This window comes from Gadus morhua, chromosome 16 (assembly GCF_902167405.1).
Source record: "Gadus morhua chromosome 16, gadMor3.0, whole genome shotgun sequence".
NCBI classification, from domain to species: Eukaryota; Metazoa; Chordata; class Actinopteri; order Gadiformes; family Gadidae; genus Gadus; species Gadus morhua.
Genome location: NC_044063.1, coordinates 2,428,297 through 2,450,772, shown reverse-complemented (window position 1 = coordinate 2,450,772; position 22,476 = coordinate 2,428,297).

The following is a 22,476-nucleotide window of genomic DNA, read 5'->3' as shown; positions in this document are numbered from 1 at the left end:
TGGTTGATTATCTGACGGAGAGGCACCCTAACCTATACTGGATCCTGGGTCTGACCCCAACTTCTGCTCTGATCAGTGAGTTTAACATGTTAATGAAGTTCCCTCATTATGTGTGTAAAGTTCTTTCAGCAACTACTTTGCTGAAGTTTCGGTGTCAATCAAAGTAATCGCTGTTAACAATAATGCACCTCTTCACCTGTAGGGGCCCAGAATCACACATAAACAGCATCTTCTTTGAAGTGTGTGTGTGTGTGTGTGTGTGTGTGTGTGTGTGTGTGTGTGTGTGTGTGTGTGTGTGTGTGTGTGTGTGTGTGTGTGTGTGTGTGTGTGTGTGTGTGTGTGTGTGTGTGTGTGACGTTTGATTTGGGGACTAACATAAGAGCCAGTGCTGAAGAAAGCCCCGCCCCTATCGGAGGCATAGTTGCGTCTAGGATCATGACGTGAATCCCTTGATAAGGCGGTCGCTGGGGTTGGCGGTGGGCGGGCTGTGAATACCTCGGGGGCTGCTTGCAGTCCTAGTTATTATTATTATTATTATTATTATTAATGTAAACGCAGGGAGCGAGGGAGCAAAGAGGGAGAGGACGGTTCTTAGTTGTTTAGTTTCATAACCTTGCTCTCTTCTGCTCTTTCTACTCTCTCTTTAGAACTGTCAAATCTAATAACAGCTGGTATTAAGATAAATCTACACTAACAATACATTCTAATTCCTTGTCTTACAAAACAACATCAAATATTACGATAACTGCACCAGACAGCCAATTGTATAATGTCACTCAAAATCTTAGAAATTGTCCATTATATGTACTTCATGTAGGCTGTGAATTAAGATGAACACACAGAAGTTTAGGTGATGTTGAGAAATCAGTTTGGTTTTTGTGGCATCTTGAACCAACACTACCACCACTAGTGGTAATCTGAGAACAGTTGTAACGTTTTGTTTTAATATTATTTTCCATTTCTCTTGATTTGTCTTTCAGAACTTAGAAGGATTCGCTCTGAATTAATCGTCAGGTTGTCGGACGACGATGTCATCGATCTCCTGCATTACCTTAGGAAGATGGATGTGTTGAATGACCAGGAGAAGAAGACTGTAGAGGAGAAGATGACCAGTGAAGACAGAGCACGTTGTCTCATTGATACAGTGATGAGGAAATGGGAGAGAGAAAGTCGCCTGATGGTTGATTATCTGACGGAGAGGCACCCTGACCTATGCTGGACCCTGGGTCTGACCCCAACTTCTGCTCGGATCAGTGAGTTTAACATGTTAATGAAGTTCCCTCATTATGTGTGTAAAGTTTTTTCAGCAACTCATCTGCTGAAGTTTCGGTGTCAATCAAAGTAATTGCTGTTAAGAATAATGCACCTCTTCACCTGCAGGGGCCCAGAATCACACATAAACAGCATCTTCTTTGAAGTGTGTGTGCGTGCGTGCGTGCGTGCGTGCGTGCGTGCGTGCGTGCGTGCGTGCGTGCGTGCGTGCGTGCGTGCGTGCCTGCCTGCCTGCCTGCCTGCCTGCCTGCCTGCCTGCCTGCCTGCCTGCCTGCCTGCCTGCCTGCCTGCCTGCCTGCCTGCCTGCCTGCCTGCCTGCCTGCGTGCGTGCGTGCGTGCGTGCGTGCGTGCGTGCGTGCGTGCGTGCGTGCGTGCGTGCGTGCGTGCGTGCGTGCGTGCGTGCGTGCGTGCGTGCGTGCGTGCGTGCGTGCGTGCGTGCGTGTGCGTGACGTTTGATTTGGGGACTAACATAAGAGCCAGTGCTGAAGAAAGCCCCGCCCCTATCGGAGGCATAGTTGCGTCTAGGATCATGACGTGAATCCCTTGATAAGGCGGTCGCTGGGGTTGGCGGTGGGCGGGCTGTGAATACCTCGGGGGCTGATTGCAGTCCTAGTTATTATTATTATTATTATTATTATTTTTATCATTATAAACGCCGGGATGGGGGGGCAAAGAGGGAGAGGGCTCTCTTTTACTCTCTTTTTAGAACTGTCAAATCTAAGAACAGCTGGTACTTAAGATAAATCTACACTAACAATACATTCTGATTCCTTGTCTTACAAAAGAACATCAAATATTACGATAACTGCACCAGACAGCCAATTGTATAATGTTAATTAGGTAATCTGAGAATAGTTGTAACGTTTTGTTTTAATATTATTTTCCATTTCTCTTGATTTGTCTTTCAGAACTTAGAAGGATTCGCTCTGAATTAATCGACAGGTTGTCGTACCACGATGTCATCGATCTCCTGCATTACCTTAGGATGATGAATGTGTTGAATGACCAGGAGAAGAAGACTGTAGAGGAGAAGATGATCAGTGAAGACAGAGCACGTTGTCTCATTGATACGGTGATGGAGAAAGGGGAGAGAGGAAGTAGCCTGATGGTTGATTATCTGACGGCGAGGCACCCTGAACTATGCTTAACCCTGGGTCTGACCCCAACTTCTGCTCGGTTCAGTGCGTTGTTCTTTTGATTTATTTTTTTATTATTTTCCAAGGAATTATTAACCTTCATTCAGTTATCATGTTGTTAGTACAAAACTATATGATTGTTAAATGTGTTAATAACAGGAGGATCAAAGGTCACGTAGGAAACTCAGCTTGGTTATTTGTGGCACTTTGATCAAACACTGAAACAATTTGGTTTACCAGAAGGAAACTGAGGAAGTCATTTTATTTTTTTTCAGTATTTCTTGACTGAAAAGAAAATGAATTAATGCCATCTGCAAATTCTCTTATTTGTCTTTCAGGGTTTGGTAGGAGTCAGGAGTCATTCGGTAGAAAGGAGAGACCTGGTCTGATGTCCCCGTCTCTGCCCCTCAAAATGCATGAAGGCGACAGCGAGCTGGGTAAGTTTAAGTCTCCTAGCTTTAGGAGTAATAAGTAACATAACCCTCTATATCATAGTTCTTCCCTGTCCAAATACATTTTATACACACCAGATAAATAATTGATCATATAATGACATAAGACTTAATTTTATAAATACATACTTGATTTTAATAGAGGCCAAAGGGGTATGGCTTTCTGGAATATCTGTTTTGGATTCTGGAATATCAATTCTAAAATCATGGCTTGTTTTCAACATATTTTGTATGACTCGCGTGTATTTTAGAATATTAACTTTTTCAAAATTTTTCGTAACCCACCAGAGTCCATACATTCCATTTATATAGCATTAAAAGCACCGAGACTGGAGAACACTTGGTCAGACATAGTTCTTGGCATTGAATTGTGTGTGTGTGTGTGTGTGTGTGTGTGTGTGTGTGTGTGTGTGTGTGTGTGTGTGTGTGTGTGTGTGTGTGTGTGTGTGTGTGTGTGTGTGTGTGGTTCTAGGGGACAAAAGAAACAAAGGGTACATAATTTCAAATTATAATACAGAATTCATTTCATTTCATTCATTTTATCGAGTCTCCTCGGGAGTAACGGTGGGTCACCATCGTCGTTCCTTTCGATAGCTTATACAGACAGGCTTATACGCCACACCTCTCTGTCCGGAGCAGTCAGGGTCTCGCTCAGGGACACCTCCGGGGATCGAACTAGCAACCTTCCGGTCACCAGCCAACCCGCTCTACCTCCTGAGCTATTGCCGCCCCCTCATTATATGGAATACTGATGTCAAAGCAGCACAATGAAGCAGTCTTAACTGGCTGTTCAACTAAAAACCCTCCTGGTCTCTGATGCAATCCATCATTCATAGGAAACCCGTCTAAGGAAACATAAGCACGTCTTTAATACAATTCCTCATATATCAAGGCCTTATATGTAACATTTACGCATTAAAAATACCTAATATATTCTGTTGAGTTGTGTTCCTTCATAATCCAAAATATTTCCAACAATGTTCAAACCCAGAGATATTCAGAGTTTAATTTACACTAATGGTACCTTGCGTTGGTCACATGTCAATGGCTTCATATGGCCTTACCCCCTAACTTCAGGGAAACTCACGAAAATACAGTAGAGGCCTAATGTGTTGATATGATTTGTCAATAGCAATCTAGCTCACTACGCTGTGCTACTTGGACAAGTGGCTCAGCCAGACACCAAGCTCATGCAGTGTTTAGCACATAGACTTTACTACCTTCCAGAGATCAGCTGGTAGTAGCAGACTTCAGGCAGGACTGGATGGAACAGCCATCCTTCTCTCTTTCATCGAGCAGAGAAGCAGAGACACATTCCGCCCGTCACCCTCCGTAGCGGGCGCTACATCGCCGCGGTGCGCTGTTGGTGAAATACGCAGGCGGTCCGCACACGGCCACGGGATTTATAGTCGCCGCTTGTTTGGACGTAAATAGATTTAGATCAAGTTTATCCACTAGGCGTCATCCAAATACTTGAACATAAAATCCACAATCAACCACAAACAATTATATGAGGACTCAAACAATATTACTGCGTCTTACTTTGAAGACTTGGTGGTCTCTTTAGAACTGTCAAATCTAAGAACAGCTGGTATTAAGATAAATCTACACTAACAATACATTCTGATTCCTTGTCTTACCAAATAACATCAAATATTACGATAACTGCACCAGACAGCCAATTGTATAATGTCTCCCAAAATCTGTGATATGGTCCACTATATGTACTTCATGTAGGCTGTGAATTAAGATGAACACACAGAAGTTTAGGTGATGTTGAGAAATCAGTTTGGTTTTTGTGGCATCTTGAACCAACACTACCACCACTAGTGAGAATAGTTGTAATGTTTTGTTTTAATATTATTTTCCATTTCTCTTGATTTGTCTTTCAGAACTTGGAAGGATTGGCTCTAAATTAATCGACAGGTTGTCGGACGACGCTGTCATTGATCTCCTGCATTGCCTTAGGATGATGGATGTGTTGAATGACCAGGAGAAGAATACTGTAGAGGGGAAGATGACCAGTAAAGACAGAGCACGTTGTCTCATTGATACGGTGATGAAGAAAGGGGAGAGAGGAAGTCGCCTGATGGTTGATTATCTGAAGGAGGAGCACCCTGACCTATGCTGGACCCTGGGTCTGACCCCAACTTCTGCTCGGATCAGTGAGTTGTTCTTTTAATGTACTTTTTTATTATTTTCCAAGGAATTATTAACCTTCCTTCAGTTATCATGTTGTTAGTACAAAACTATATGATTGTTAAATGTGTTAATAACAGGAGGAACATGGGTCACGTAGGAAACTCAGCTTGGTTATTTGTGGCACTGTGATCAAACACTGAAACAATTTGGTAAACTGAAGAAGTAATATTATTTTATTTCAGTATTTTTTGAGTGAAAAGAAAATGAATTAATGCCATCTGCAAATTCTTTTATTTGTCTTTCAGGGTTTGGTAGGAGTCAGGAGTCATTCGGTAGAAAGGAGAGACCTGGTCTGATGTCCCCGTCTCGGCCCCTCGAAATGCATGAAGGCGACAGCGAGCAGGGTAAGTTTAAGTCTCCTAGGTTTAGGACTAATAGGGTTAGTAACATAACCCTCTATATCATAGTTCTTCCCTGTCAAAATAAATTTTATACACACCAGATAAATAATTTATCATATAATAACATAAGACCTAATTTAATCAATACATACTTGATTTTAATAAACAAGGCCAAAGGTGTATGGCTTTCTGGAATATCTGTTTGGGATCCTGGGTTATCAATTCTAAACTTATGGCTTGTTTTCAACATAAATAATTTGCCTGACTCACGTTTGTACTTTTTCAACATTTTCCGGAGTCCATACATTCCATTTATATAGCATTAAAAGCACCGAGACTGGAGGACACTTGGTCAGACATAGGTGTGTGTGTGTGTGTGTGTGTGTGCGTGTGTGCGTGTGTGCGTGCGTGCGTGCGTGCGTGCGTGCGTGCGTGCGTGCGTGCGTGCGTGCGTGCGTGCGTGCGTGCGTGCGTGCGTGCGTGCGTGCGTGCGTGCGTGTAAACCCTCCAAAGCTCGACACTGCAACGGCACCAGTGTGCAGTTAGTATTGTGTAAGCAAACCATTCATTACAACGATGTCAGCTTCAACTCTGTAGCTGTGGCAGCGCGCCTATGTGTGTGGTTCTAGAGGACAACCGAAACAAAGGGTACATAATTTCATATTATAATACAGAAGACTGATGTCAAAGCAGCACAATGAAGCAGTATTAACTGGCTGTTCAACTAAAAACCATCCTGGTCTCTGATGCAATCCAACATTCATAGGAAACCCGTATAAGGAAACATAAGCACGTCTTTAATACAATTCCTCATATATCAAGGGATTATTATGTAACATTTACGCATTAAATATACCTAATATATTCTGTTGAGTTGTGTTCTTTTCATAATAATTTCATAATCCATTTACACTAATGGTCCGTTGCGTTAGTCACATGTCGATCAGCGTCATATGGCCTTACCCCCTAACTTCAGGGAAACTCACAAAAATACCGTAGAGGCCTAATGTGTTGATATGATAAGTCAATAGCAATCTAGCACATCGTAGTGAGCTAGATTGCTATTGACTTATCATATCAACACATTAGGCCTCTACTGTATTTTCGTGGCTCAGCCAGACTCCAAGCTCATGCAGTGCTTAGCACATAGACTATACTACCTTCCAGAGATCAGGTGGTAGTAGCAGACTTCAGGCAGGACTGGATGGAACAGCCACCCTTCTCTCTTTCATCGAGCAGAGAAGCAGAGACACATTCCGCCCGTCACCCTCCGTAGCGGGCGCTACATCGCCGCGGTGCGCTGCTAGTGAAATACGCAGGCGGTCCGCACACGACCACGGGATTTATAGTCACCACTTGTTTTGACGTAAATAGATTTAGATATAGTTTTGCCACTAGGTATCATCCAAATACTTGAACATAAAATCCACACTAGTAATCTCCTATGAAGGAAACATAGATTAAACCATTATATGAGGACTCAAACAATATTACGGCGTCTTACTTTGAAGACTTGGTTGCTCATTCTGGAGGAAGCTTTTGCCATTGGACTGAATATGTTAGTTCAATAGCAATTGTAAGCACCATAACAATATTCTGCTTTCATAGCATGTGATGAGACAAGAAATATGTAATCTCTATCAATATTTTATAATACATGAACACTATATTGATGACATTTATTTCGGATAATATGCATATTAGATTACTACCGGCGTGAATGTGGATTTTCTATTTTCCAGTATTTGGACGCAGTAGCCTAGCAGATTAGAACGCATGCATATTCACTATCGGGAAACAGACACACTGAACATCTAGATTCTAGATGTTTAGTGTGTCTGGCTTTTTAACACATCTTTTCTTCTAGATTCTACAGGAAAAGATGTGTTAAAAAGCCGTCGAAAGGTTTGTCATTGTAGGGTTGTGAAAAAGCGGAGTAATAAAATAAGTTCTAAAATGCAACGGCGCAAAAATGAGGCATTATGTAATCAAAAACACTTAATTTTACGTCTATTTAAGTCAATAACCGTCCACAATGAGGCGTAGTTGGGACCCCTTTGGCCTCCCATTTGACTCCCAGGTTTGACTCCCCAGCACGCAATCATTCTCACGTGGGAAGCCGAGCAGTAATGACAGAGCCCACCACCATATAGCCAATCACCACCAACCGGTCGGCCATTTCCCCACAATAGAGAAACGGCAGATATCATACACCGACCGACCCGACACACTAAGCTGGCAGATCCGACGGGCACCCAGGTCAAGCCTCAGGACCTTTGTGAAAAAACAGAGGAAATGCTTATAGTCGCGTTACCGCATTTTCTTGACAGCCCCAATATATGTTTATTTATATATATATAAATATAAATTAAACTCTATCTCTTGCTTCAATAATGGAGCACTTAAAGCAGTTTGCTTATTTTATTAATTGTATTTACTCTCATTGTATCTTCATGGTTGACAACAATTACTGTTGGTCGCTTTGGTCAAATGCGTCGGCAAAATAAATGTAACGTAATGTAAAAAGGTGTGTTTTGTGTCATAGGTGCGCTGCCACAGCTACAGAGTTGAAGCTGACATCGTTGTAATGAATGGTTTGCTTACACAATACTAACTGCACACTGGTGCCGTTGCAGTGTCGAGCTTTGGAGGGTTTACACGCACGCACGCACGCACGCACGCACGCACGCACGCACGCACGCACGCACGCACGCACGCACGCACGCACGCACGCACGCACGCACGCACGCACGCACGCACGCACGCACGCACGCACGCACGCACGCACGCACGCACGCACGCACGCACGCACGCACGCACGCACGCACACACACACACACACACACACACACACACACACACACACACACACACACACACACACACACACACACACACAAAATGTGCATGTGCCAAGTAGTGTGTTGGCAGTGTTGTGTGTAATAGTTGCGCTGCCACCAGTCAGTGTTAGGTGACATTGATGTAATGAATGGTTTGCTGGCTTGATGCTGCATCAAATACATTTCTAATGTGATGCATTCCGTGTGCTCCGCTGCTGCCCGTGCATGCTTCAAATTACTTCTCTGATCTGCTGTTTGCCTCGATAGTGAACTCATAGGGTTAACCTATGCTTTAACCCTGCTCTGCACGCAACAGTGTGTGTCTATAAAGTTCATAGGGTTGCTACTGTTGTCCTTTGAGTTAGGCCAATACTGAATACAAAACCAATCACCATCACGGCTAAGTAACAAACAATGACTTCCAGAAACTATTAACTAAACTAAAACAATCACTGCTAACTGCAACATTTCTTGTTGTTGCAGATTTACTATCAAAAGTGGAAAGGTGTCATATAGGTATGCATATATATGGAAATAAGCCATGGTTTGAGGTTTCAACTAAACTCCCCGTGATTGGTTGAGGAGGTGCTGTCAGACATTTCAGAGTTTGATTGATCCCCCTTTCACAGGGACGAGTCTCACAGAAGACACAGCAAGCATGTCTTTGATGGACAGGTGCGAAAAGGAGGACAGTTCTGATTCTGGTAAGAGTCGCGGTTCTTCTGGTTCTTCACTCACGCTACATACCTCCAGGCTTCTCCAAACCTCCCTCTCACCCTCCCTTCTTATTTTGTCTTTTTTCCAGACGCCAGTGCTGAGATTGATGAAGATGATGAAGGTGAGCAGTGTCACTCTTCCATTGAGCTTTGAGTCTCAATGACGAGGTGATCTGACAACAGAAGTATTTCACGGGGGGTTAAAGAAATATATCCTGGTTCACTGAACCAGGAATGCTGCCTGCCAGTGTATCATGAGGCCAACTGCTATTGGAGGGCTTAATGTACACATTACCCTTACACTGGACATGCTGTTGGTTTTGTTACTGACAAGAATTATTTATCCTGACAGAGGAGATGCACTTCAAGTCACATTGTGAAAAATGTAAAGCATCTCAGCAGGTGAATTTCAACAAAATATATACCTTTACGTTAAATTTACATTCCAGAAATTCAGTATTGCTCTATATTGTTGTTTGCTTCTACTTTTTACAGAGTCCTGAGTATGAGAAGGTTACACCAACGAAGATTTCTAAGTGGAGCTTCCAGTGAGTGACACGGTCCTGACATCAGTCCCATGGGGTTATCAGAATAACATGGTCCCAACCACAAACAGATTCTGTTGTAATGTGTGTGTGTGTGTGTGTGTGTGTGTGTGTGTGTGTGTGTGTGTGTGTGTGTGTGTGTGTGTGTGTGTGTGTGTGTGTGTGTGTGTGTGTGTGTGTGTGTGTGTGTGTGTTAGGCTACAGCTGGAAGGCGAGGGGACCTATGAGTGTTCGGCTACAGGTCTGGTGTTTGAGGTGTCGGAGCAGGCTCTGGTCCAATACTCGGTCCGGTCCTGGTCCAAATTCTCTGAGTTCCTCCCAGACTCCTGGAGGCCTGCTGGATCGATTTATGATGTGCACGTGGTCAACAAGGATCCATCTGTGCTCCAGTTTATCCATTTCCCCCACTCTCTGTGCCTTGCTGGTAAGAACACACGCTGACTGTGAAGAGGGGGGATTCATAGGCTGAATCCTCTATGAATCTCTGTGTGCATGGCAGCTTTGGCAGTGTTTTGTTGACCAACCATTCTGGTAATTTCTTGGTTTCAAATAGGGCTGACTCGAGCAGCTCATATTGACTTTGGATACTCAATATAATATATATATTATACTCGTTATTTCCCTTTGAATTCGTTTTTGAAAAATTAATATTTAAAAAATACTAAATGGGCAACGCAATTCCATTTTTCTAATATTTTATTTATTACCATGGAACTTTGAAAGATGTTCAATAACAAGGCTCCCAGTTCAGTTTTCCTCTTGTTTTCACATTTCACAAGATCCCTTCTTATTTTAAAAATGCATTCAGGATTAGAAAATTGTCATTGGAACCACTTGTATTATAATGTTGATTGTTGTACTTTCACATGTATTTCTCTAGACTTATGAGGGTCTTTGTACATACTGCCTATTATCATTTACCAACAGGCTCGAATAATGTTATGTTATGCTAATGTTTCCACAGAACTTGAGCTTGAGCTGAGCTTCAGGGTTCTGCATGTAAAGGGACGCCAACCCAAAATTGAGCCTACGGTGGACTTCACGGCGAGCCATTTTAAATGGCGCGTGTCCTCGCTTTGTCTCCTGGCTCCCATCATTCCGGAAAGTCAGAAGATGAAGCACCACGCGTTGGTGTTGATTTACAAGGAGCTGAACAAATACCACAAGAACAAATTTGTCTTCCACGTGTTTTTGGCCTCGAACAACGACTCTGAGATCCAGGTGATGAAGCAAAATGGACCAACGAGTCAGTAATGGGACGAGGTCCCTGGGTGTGATAAACAGATTCATTTATAGACGCACAGACTAGACCAAACTGGACCAGACTAAGATGAGCTAAGCTGTGCTAGACCAAGCTGGGATAAACTGGGCTAAAATGGGGGAGAGTAAAATAGGCTGGACTGTGCTAGACTAGACTGCACTAGGCTAGGCTAGGTAACTCAGTTTAATATCCTCTCTTGAGGGTTCATCTGTCTCTCTGTTTCTGTGATTTGCTTTCTTGAAAATAACTAGCATCTCCCCTATGAATACCTCCCTCTCACTCTTCCTCCCTCTCTCCATCTCTGACCATTTGGTCCTGCCCCTCCTGTTCCTGTGTGTGCAGGCTATTGAAGAACAGGTGAACAAATCCAGGAAGAAATGCATCAAGATTGTTAAACCGGCCGTCTGTAGGCTGGAAGAGAAGTTCTACCACCTCACAAGCGAGCCAGAAAGGAATATTGAGCCTCCGGTATTTGTTGTGCTGCCATTTATTCTTAGTGTTGTTTTGTGCAATACGGAAAGAGAAAGCATTGTATCTAACTGTGTTTGTGTGTGTACAGAAACTAGAATTCGTCACTGAAGTGTTAGCGCTGAAGGGCTTTTCTGAAGCACGCTTCGGTGAGCGTCCTCCTTTCAGATTGTTTCTCATGGACTCGGACTGTGACGAACTTTTGTGGTCTGCTACAATCAACAAAGGTAACCAATGTACACAATTTGAATTTGTTTTGTGGTTTGCATCGTAAGACACATGACACATGACACTTTCTATGTCAAACCCTAGATGATTGGAACGGCGACAAATCAAATCTATCGAAAATATTCCGGTTTCTTTCAAAGAAGTTCCAGGGGGCCAACAGCAGACAGAGAGGTACACTTTCTCGTCATGGTGTTGTGTTCTTTGGATCATTGTTGGTGTTTCATTCGGGTAGTAGGATTATTAGGCACGTTGAATCAGCCAACGAACTTTTATGCACGGTGAAAAAACTGCAGAAAGCGCAAGGCGCATCTCAACGCTGCTCTGAACCGATCCGACTGATTAGAGTTCACAAAGGTTTCCACAATGAAAGGTTCAAGCCTTCAGCTGCGCAATTCAGAAAACGTAGAGAAGATGAGGAAAGCAAAGCTTTAATTTGTTGTGGCTAGCTGCATGCTACAGCTACATGTTTTTGCTTGTAATCGTCTAACTTTGTCTGCTCTATAAAATTCTTGGATCCTCTGCCAATTTCCCCAGTTGCTGCAGAAGGGACTTCTGATCTCCGATCTTCACCTCGCCTCTCTCTGGAGCATGTATGTTCAGCCAACTATTTGTGGTATCTGTGTAATTTATAATCCACGACTATAATGTCACTATTAGGTGAGTGCAGCGCTCAACTTTTGTTCTTCTTAGGCTTTATTATTCTATATTCCCAATACTTTAGCACTCTACTCCTCCTACATTTTGTTTAGCTAGACACCATTCCAATCGTAAAATGTTCATATTTGCTTGGAATCATGCGCTGCTACTTTTTTAAAGATGCCATGACATGCTATTTTATGGATGCTTTAATATAGGTATTAGTGGGCAACTAACACAGTATTCAAAGACGTTCCCGAAATTCAGCCGTGGTGCAGAGTTACAGTCACTCCGAGCCAGTCGCACATTGAGCTTCCCCCAAATGCGCTGTTTTGGTGTCTGTAGCTTTAATATAAATGAGGAGGAGAGAGGCGGGTCAAGGAGGAGGGTGGGGGTGTGGCCCTGAGCAGCTTGCAGCCACGGTACCATGCGCTCTGTTGACAGTGGATGTATCGCAATGGCGAGGCACACACAGCCTTGAGCCGTGTTCTGTAAATATTCTAGAACACACGGGAGTCCTGGAGCTCTATATCTAAATAATATCATATTATACGTCGATATCTATATCATATAATACATATTATCACGGCCAAAAGCTGTGTGAGTCGATATTCTGAATCTCAAACGCCCGCTGGGTTCTCCGACGTTCCTGGTTCTTCCACGTCCTCATCAATCTGAAGTAGACTGAACAGCGACAAGGAGGAGAAAGGGATTGTTGCCGGGCAGCGCTCAGGCACCTCCGCCTCCTGCAGCGCCGAGGCGGTGGTCCCTCGGCAGCGGTCCCTCGGCAGGAGGGACCGCTCCGCCGGAGCCTCGCTGCCGAGGGACCACCGCCTCGGCAGCGGTCAGCGCTCAGGCACCACCGCCTCCTGCAGCGCCGAGGCGGTGGTCCCTCGGCAGCGGGAAGAGGGGCTCAAGCGGGAGACATTCGCGGGCAACAATCCCTTTCTCCTCCATGTCGTGGTTCATGTTTTTGAGGGAGTCAAAGCCAAAGTCCCTTTTCCCCAATTCCTTCTCAACCATGGCTGAGATAACCCCCACTACGAGTCTCGTTGTGGAAATGCCAGAGACGAGAGTCCGACGTGTTATGCGCCATAACACCAACAGCAGAACGGTTATCCAAATAACAAGGAAGTGTACAGCACTTGCGTTACAGTCCTGGAGCTCTATATCTAAATAATATCATATAATGCATATATATCTATATCATATAATACATATTATCACGGCCAAAAGCTGTGTGCGCCTCCAGACGATATTATGAATAACAAACGACTTCGTTCTCCAACGTCTCTGGTTCTTCCACTTTCACATCAATCAGAAGAAGACTGAACCGCGATCTGCCTGCTGCCGGCTGCCCGCTGCCGGGCGGTGGTGCTTCGCGGCGGTGGTGCCTCGCGGCAACCGGCGGCATGTCGCAGTTCATGTACTTTAGGGAGTCAAAGCCAAAGTTCCTTTCCCCCAATTCCTTCTCAACCATGGCTGAGATAACCCCCACTACAGTCCCGTTGTGGAAATATTAGAGACGTCAAAGAACCGACCAGAAACACTTGCGTTACAGTGTGTTTATTCACACACACACACAGACATGTGGCGCTCGCACGGTCGTGCCTCATTGGCGGGCCAAATTCTCAGGGTGGGCCAGGCAGAGTAAGGGGAGGAGCTTAGATGCTATGTGACGACATATGAAACCACATTCCAGATCAGCGCGCTTGAGCCTCCGTTTTTTCAAAGGCGAGCAGAACACCTAGTGCTCGTTTTACTCCGAACGCAATTTTTAGCCACTGGGGGACCAAAGGCAGGCTAGGGGAACTCATAGTTATGTTAGAAAACCTCATAAAGTGAGATTTTCATGCCAAGGCACCTTTTAACAAAAATAATTCAGTTTTTTAAATATCCAATATTTTATAATGGAAGTCAATGGGAGGATGATAAACGATTTCAGACTACGTAACTTGGTCCATTTTTAACCATAAAACTTCGATAAAACTTTTAACAGATCATCACACTTGTATCTTTCAATATATCTTAAAGGAGAAATTTGGGTGTAAAATGGATCTGGGACATGTTTAGTATGATAAAGAGTTGGAATGTTCGTTTGGGAGCAAAAAAGCGCACATAGACGCATTCTTAAATTGGCTGTTTTTAGCCGATTCTACCAAAACGCTATAAACTTGGAACGATAGGAGCATGTCTCATGGTAAAAACTAAATCGCTATTCTAAACCACTTCCAAGGCTAGAAGTAGCCCAACACTTCTTTGGTAGTATAATAAGGGCCTTATTTTACCCATTTCTTTGCATATGTTTTCTTTTACTTATCTATTATTTTATTTCATTGTATGACAATGTTTATATGTGAAGCACTTTGATTCTGCCTTGTGTATGAAAAGTGCTATATAAATAAAGTTGCCTTGCCTTGCCTTAACATACAAAACGAGGCATTGATTGTACAGATTGTTTATTAAAAAGGAAATGTTATACACACAATACCATCAGTAGTTCTCCCGTCGACGCCATCTTGTTTTTAGGACTCGATAAGTAGATATGTCGAACACAGAGCTTGTGACATCCATGAAAAACACGCAAGCTCTGTGTTCGCCAATCTACTTATGTGTCGGGCTACTTCTAGCCTTGTAAGTGGTTTAAAATAGCGATTTAGGTTTTATAATGAGACATGCCCCGATCGTTCCAAATTTATAGCGTTTTGGTAGAATCGGCTAAAAACAGCCAACTTAAGAATGCGTCTATATGCGCTTTTTTGCTCCCAAACTAACATTCCAACTTGTTATCATACCAAACATATCCCAGATCCATTTTACACCACATTTCTCTTTTAACAGGTTTTCTACATAATTTATACACTTAGCAAGCTAACCATTTCGGACGTCGTGGAGCCTAACGTCAATATTCTGTTTATGTGGCTAGAGGCTAGATGCCTGCTCCATATCTGGTGCCCCACCCAGCAGCACCACATCCAGCCCTCCAGCTCCCTCCAGGGCAACACAGGCTGCAGGACATCCAACATCCAGCACCACATCCAGCCCTCCAGCTCCCTCCAGGGCAACACAGGCTGCAGGACATCCAACATCCAGCACCACATCCAGCCCTCCAGCTCCCTCCAGGGCAACACAGGCTGCAGGACATCCAACATCCAGCACCACATCCAGCCCTCCAGCTCCCTCCAGGGCAACACAGGCTGCAGGACATCCAACATCCAGCACCACATCCAGCCCTCCAGCTCCCTCCAGGGCAACACAGGCTGCAGGACATCCAACATCCAGCACCACATCCAGCCCTCCAGCTCCCTCCAGGGCAACACAGGCTGCAGGACATCCAACATCCAGCACCACATCCAGCCCTCCAGCTCCCTCCAGGGCAACACAGGCAGAAGGTGCAGAAGGTGAGTTGAGTTAAATGTATGTTACAGCTGCAGTTAACTGATCAATATGGTCAATCTGAACTAATCCAGACCCATTTGTGCTGTAATTCTATCAAATATTCACAATCAGTCATGGACATACGTGTCTCACCCTGTTCATCTTGACAATGTCTTGTCCATTTTGCCACAAATGTATAGGTAATCTATTCGACTATATGTTAGACCACAACCATCTATTATTCAAGTTGTCTGCAGGACACATAAAAACTAGAATAACTTATTCCCATCAAAAAACGATTTAAACCTGACTTCACTCGTGTAATTCAGTGGTTCCCAAACTCATGTCATCAAGTCATGTACCCCCTTGGACCCTCTCCGTCCTACTGTGTACCCCAGCTCCACCGACGGCTCACCATAATGTATTTTGTTTGTAATTCTGAATGAGTATGACCAGATGAGCTGCTCCCACAGCAGCCCGGCCTTCATGTGTAGTACCAGTGCAGTTTTATTTTTTCTCTCTGGGTTTGGGATTAACCTCTTTAAGGCATGTATCCATTATTATATTTTTCTCAACAAGGAGAGGTGTAAAAAACAAGCTTACATGTCCTTGATTAAGATTTTGTTTCCCCTCTTCATTTGTGCTAATTGGTAATGATTTTTAGAGTGTGCCCTAGCAAGCGAAACGACAACGAGAGCGCCTGAGACAAAGCCAGAGAGTACAGCCATCGCAATAGACCTTTGTGATCATTATTTAATCACTATTCAATCATAGTCTGGGGGAAATATAACGAAAGATCAACCTTAGTTTAGCCGATTCAAGGGTACAATTGTGGTCTTTTGCAGGGCAGCGCCCCTCACTCAAGATGCCTTCCTGCTCACCTGCATGCACTCAATCGCCCAAATAAAGCAGTGGTGATCAGACTGTCCAGTTGGTGTTTATTAGTTTTAGATTTTTCTTATTTCAACATAATTAAGGGATTGTGTTGGCAGAATTATGTTCAGGTACATGAGAGAAATGCAAATCTCGGCCCTGTGTTGGATCAGACCAAAACCTTCATATTAATAAAAGATGTTGTGTTGTTGAACAGTTATCAATGTATTGATAAGCTGAAACAAGGATTATAACGTAAATATGTCACCAAACTTTCCGATAAAGCCAAAACATTTTGGTTTACTGTTCGCTTACAGCCTACAATTAAAAGATTAAAACCAATTTAAGCCGAAAAGGTTAAAGATACCAGTAGGTCATGAGAGGGTTCCTCTAAGTAAACCCTTTGAAGGTCTCTGTATCGTGTTTGGACAAAAGCTCTCCTACATATTAAAGTGATAGTATATAGGATTATTCTCTAAATCTATAAGCCTCAAGGAAGTGTCAGGGAAAAACTAGAGCATATGGAAGCAGCGCAAATACACGTTACTATAGTAAGCTGTGTTTATCTGAATGTAAAAGGGACAAAACATTGTATTTTTCTGTACGATAGGCATGAGTGTTTAGAATTATTGATCTAAAATGGAAAAAAGATTTAAATGAACTATCAAGGTCGTTCGTTTTAATGACTTTTTTTATGTTCTGAGTGAAAAAGTTGGTGCGACTAACGGTTGTATCTTTACCCCAATAAAGATAGGTTTAATTAATCAACTATCGTGTTTGCTCATTGTCATTTTAAATTACCTTTTGATTTCTCTTCCAGGGGAGCTTCGAAGGATCCGTTCTGAATTTGTGCAGAGAGTTTCAATCCCAGTTATCAAAGGTCTCCTGGATGACCTTTGGCAGCAGGAATTGTTGAGTACTGAGGACAAGGACTTTGTGATGGAGAAGGGGAAGATCAAAACGGACATGGCACGGCGTCTGATCGACATGGTTATCGGGAAAGGGGAGACGGCAAGTAAGGAAATGATCGATAGCATGAAAAAGAGGGACAATCCCTTATGCATCACCCTGGGTCTGATCTCTTCTCCTACTGCTAGTGGGGCTCAGTTCTAACTTTGAGTGTATTTTTAAAGAAAATTATTACTGTCGACTTTGTACATAATTGTTCAACACATGTTTAGAATAGGACCTCCTGCCTGTGCTAGTACATTTACATACATATATACCTATACATACATACAAATATAAAGTGTACTAAGCTTTTCCTATATCCAGACATAGGAGGTTGGCAGGTTGGCTTGTAAACAGAAGGTTGCTAGTTCGATCCCTTTTCTGTGTCCCTGAGAAACACCTAACCCTAGCTGCTCCTGATGAGCTGATGGAACATTGCATGGTTAACTCCGCCGTGTGTATGTGGTTGTTAGTCGCTTTGGATGAACGCGTCAGCCAAATTCCCAAAATGTAAATATGGATAGGATTTATTTTTAATATTTTTAAAGTTATTTTTGTATGGTCGTGATTCCAGACTTGGTAAAACAAGTTGACATTGTGCCAAAGAAAGTATTTGTTTTTGCTTATCTAGACGTTTTTGATAATCCACAATGATTAGCACAATCTTTAATAATTCTCCCCAATTGGCAGCTAGCATTGGGTCATATCGTATTTATATATATATAAATATATTAGTGCTGTCAAGCGATTAATCGCATTAATGTCATAGTTAACTCACGATTGATCGCGAGCAATCGCGATTAATAACAATTATTTTTTCTATGCTAAATATCCCTTGATTTCTTTGTCCCATTAATTTTTCTCATTTTATTGCTCTTATCAACATGGAGAAGTGCATCGGCTTTCCTTTTGCAAATGTTTTTTATTGATAACCACATTGGCATATACTGATCAAAACAGGACGATACAAAAAAAAAAGCCTATAGTGCAATTAAACGATGAACATACAAAGATACTGCCTTGAACATAGCAGTCAGGCTACTGCTTCTTTGTTTTGAGCCTAAAAAATAAAAAGATAAAATAAAATAATTGCGTTAATCGCGCGATAAAAAAATTAACGCCGTTAAAATCGGTTTGCGTTAACGCCGTTAATAATGCGTTTAACTGACAGCACTAATATATATATATATATATATATATATATATATATATATATATATATATCCATGTTATATATATATCCATGTTAACATTCACTATATATATATATATATATATATAGTGAATGTTAACATGGATGTAACCAAAATCCACCTCTCAGGGTTTTGACGGTCACATTATCCTGACCCAGGAAAGTTCAGACGTCTGTTTGGGGCAAAATAAAAATGGTTTATGGAGAAGGCTGCTTTCTTGCTTCATTTGTTTGAGATATTTTTAAACCTGTCATGCCAACATAATAGCCATCAATACTTTTAATTTAATAAATATTATCACATTAATATAATTCCGCACCATTCTATAAACAATGGAATACATCAGTGTTAAGCTTTTGGGTGACCATTGACACTTCAGTGGATTCATGTGTAACGTTATTCATGGTTTCACTCATGGCTCTAAAGATCTGAGTAGAAATGTGAGCTCAGGTGCTTTCAGAGTGAGTGGGGGCATGTATTCCATATAGTAAGTAGAGAGACTGAAGGTTAGCCGGAGAGTAGCGTGTAAATGTACTGGAATGTGGAACTAGGAACTATTTAGGATTACTTTGTATTGAAATCATTTTTAATGGAAAATACTTTGACTTTACTATCTCACCTTATTACTTTGCTTCATCAGCAACAAAGATTATTCTAGTACACCCAGTATAAGAAATGGTGACCAAGACGTCTGTCAGTTTTTTACCTGTTCCATTTCAAAATGCAAGCTGTAAAGAGGAATTGTTTAGAGCAGGGCTTTTTTGGATTTTATTTTCAAAATCACCAGATGCTTTTCCGCCACACGATAATGTGTGCGCCTAAAAATAAAGCCCACAATCTGATTCAAATGAAAAACAAAGAAAAACTGAATAAGAAAACTGTGGAAAAGTCAATTCCAGGAGTCCTATCTTAAGTACGGCTTCATTGCGACCGGTGTTTCAGACGCCCCGAACCCCCTCTACATAATACTTTTAGGAGAGGCTGCAGTTTGGTGTAACTTATTTTAGTCTATGCTACTTCTGAGGACATGTTTTAAGCTAACAACAGTTATGAATGGTTTCTCCTCCACATAATGGGCAACACCATATAAGGTTGGATGAGTTTGTAGAGGTTAAAAACGACAAACATTGCCACTCTGCTAACTCCACTAAATCCAAGACAGACCAAGGGTTTACCTGGGTAAAGAACCCTGCAATTGTTGGAGAGAGCTACAGAGTCACCGTGTTACGCCATACAGGTTGACGGGTCGACTGATTTGGTGACAATACTGATATTGACAACGGGTTTTTGTGTGAGACAGAGATATTTACACATATATACACACACACACACACACACACACTTATTTTTATTTATTTTTCATATATATATATATATATATATATATATATATATATACACATACATACATACATACATACATATACACACACACACACATATACACACACACACATATACACACACACACATATATATGTAGCGGCGTCGTGAGCCCCTTTTTACTGGGGCACGAGCCCCAGTAAAAGTCTCCAATACCCCAGTAAAATACCAGTGACCATTATTAGATTAATCTGCAGTAGCGGCGCTCTCGCTATGGAACGGGCAGGATCCATCAAGCGCATCTCCTGCTGCCTCGGAGGCCTGAGTCGAGCCTGCCACTTACCAGCCAATCAACAATAGAAGAGGCTACGTAATAGCCAGCTCTCGAGATGAGGGGGGATGGCATCCCCCTTTGGAATGGCTTCTGAAACAGCCATCCCCCCTTCCAATCCCGTTATTTTATCAATTAATGTGGACATTAGCAGCTAGACTGTTTTACAGCCCTCTCTCTCTCTCTCTCTCTCTCTCTCTCTCTCTCTCTCTCTCTCTCTCTCTCTCTCTCTCTCTCTCTCTCTCTCTCTCTCTCTCTCTCTCTCTCTCTCATACTCACACTCACACTCACACTCAAATATCGACGGTGCAACCGGTGCACTGGGGCCCATGGAGGAAGAAAATAAAAAGGACCTAGGCGATCGACTAGGCCAGTATGACAGTGACGATAATGATTTTGAAGCTCGTACATACCCTTCTGTAGCCATCTATTTCATATTGTGCGCACATTTGTGTATTGGGAGTTGGGGGCCTGTGCCCCAGTAAAGCTCTTGGTCTAGCAACGCCCCTGTATATACATATATATACAGGGGCGTATATATATATATATATATATATATATATATATATATATCCTGTCGCTGAATGGGCTCCTCTGGTTTCCTGTGTGTGTGTGTCACACACACACACACACACACACACACACACACACACACACACACACACACACACACACACACACACACACACACACACACACACACACACATACACACACAAGGAGGATGTGCATGAGGACACTTGTGCACTTTTGTTGCCGCCCAACACCCCAGCCAAGTCCATGAATGATTACATGTCAGGAAGACTGCACTGGTTATTTTGTGTCGGCGTATGCATGAGGAGCATCATGTCGCTGACCGAGCTCCTGTGGTTGCTGACGACAGTGTGCAGAGGATGGCTGACATTGTCCAGAATAGCGAGCAGTTTGTTGGAGGTTCTCCGCTCTGCCGCTGTCACCAGAGTCCACTTCATTTCGACCAGAGCCGGCCTGCCTGATCAGCTTGTCCAGCCTCGATGAGTGCTTTAGATGTGCTGCCCCCAAAGCACACCACATGTGAGTTATCATTCCATCTCTGTGGAGGTCTCGAAAAGACAAAAGAAAAACTATAGATGCTCCTGTAAATATGTAAGGGATAGCCTAATGTATAACGCTGGTGATCACGGCTGTGTGTGCATATGACCGCTGTCAAGTAATGTGGACTTTTTGCCTCTGATTCACGTCTTTCGTATCCAGTGACGGACTGGGAGCAAAAAAAGGCCCTGGCATTTGCACGCAGCGGCCCACGGGGCGCAACTCGAAGATACAACTTTTCACAGAAAAAACCTGCAGCTTTGATAGCCCCAGTGATGGTTAACTTAAACATAAATACGTTAAACAACTGCACCAAAACATGGACACATCAATGCACAACCCCAATGCAGAAAAAAAAGCAATAGACCATCAGAGCCAGCCGCTCCATAATAAAAACATGTCTCACCCCAGACACGGTCTAGCCTACTCGATTTGGTCTGGAAATTCCCAGAAGTGATTGCTTCATTTAAACTTTTGCAAAATAATAATCAAATAAAGAAAATACAGGTAGATTTGTTTTATTTCAAACCATGCAAAATTAGTTAACATTTGAATAAGAAATTTGACTACAAAACAATGTAGGCCAGGGCTCGAGTTAGGTGCCAGTGGGAGCTGAGCTCCCATAGAGAGAGGTCTGGCTCCCATGAAAGCAGCAAACTCAAATGGGGGTCTCTGAAAATACAGCAGCATAGGCCTATTGTAATTACAAATAACGCCATTTTCCATTCCACATATAGCGTTATATTGACGTTAAGTAAGGGAAAATAGATCATTATCGGGAAAATAAGCCCAGACAGGGCGAACCGGACACCAAAGCGAAACGGAGTTGTCTTGCGTTGTCAACCACTCAGCGCAAAGCCGGTACGGTCTCCCCCGTCCCCCGTCCCCCGTCCCCCGTCCCCCGTCCCCCGTCCCCCGTCCCCCGTCCCCCGTCCCCCGTCCCCCGTCCCCCGTCCCCCGTCCCCCGTCCCCCGACAACAACTGAGCGCAAGTTCTTCAGAGACCCCACAGATATTTGGATGCTTTCATGGGAGCCAGACTTGTCTCTATGGGAGCTCAGCTCCGACTGCTCCCACCTAACTCCAACCCTGGAAAGAGCGCGGGCCGCCACAGACTGGTAGAACATCCACAGGTGTTTCCAGGTGATCGCAGCCTCCGCATGAAGCACATGTCTGCTTTGGGCTTTCCGGTGTAAGTATATAGTAATTCTTATTCAACAACCTGCCAAATTGGAGTTTATGGAAAACGGGTCTCGTCCT